Source organism: Sinocyclocheilus anshuiensis, unplaced genomic scaffold, assembly GCF_001515605.1.
Source record: "Sinocyclocheilus anshuiensis isolate Anshui unplaced genomic scaffold, SAMN03320099.WGS_v1.1 scaffold446, whole genome shotgun sequence".
NCBI lineage: Eukaryota > Metazoa > Chordata > Actinopteri > Cypriniformes > Cyprinidae > Sinocyclocheilus > Sinocyclocheilus anshuiensis.
This window is the reverse complement of record NW_015544247.1, coordinates 2,362,597-2,363,161: the sequence shown is the minus strand read 5'-3', so window position 1 is coordinate 2,363,161 and position 565 is coordinate 2,362,597.

Sequence of the window (565 nt, the reverse complement as noted above, 5' to 3'; positions counted from 1 at the left end):
GATTATTTTAAAAGACCTTTCCTAAGCACCTAGGTAAAAATCTTCTATTGATATGCTGTATTTTTATAATGAAAACCTAATATGTAAATTATTTGAAATACTGTATAGACCCAGATGGTAATTTTTGTTTTGCCTGTATACACAAAAAGCATTGCATCATGTTATAATATTAATACAGAATAAATAATTAGACTTTTCATGGGTTCAAAATTAATGTTGACAAATGATCTTGTGGATAGTAGTTTAAAAAATCATACAGACAAATAACAAACAGACCTAATGTGTGAAAATATATTGTGTGTGTGTGCACCTGTTTTTCTATTCTGGTCGGGACCTAAACCTGAATACACACAGACTCATGGGGACTCATGTCACGGTGGGGACCTAAATTGAGGTCCCCACGGGTAAACAAGCTAATAAATCACACAGAATGAAGTTTTTTGAAAATCTAAAAATGCAGAAAGTTTCCTGTAAGGGGTAGGTTTAGGTGTAGGGTTGGTGTAGGGCAATAGAATATACGGTCTGTACAGTAGAAAAACCATTACGCCTATGGAGAGTCCCCACT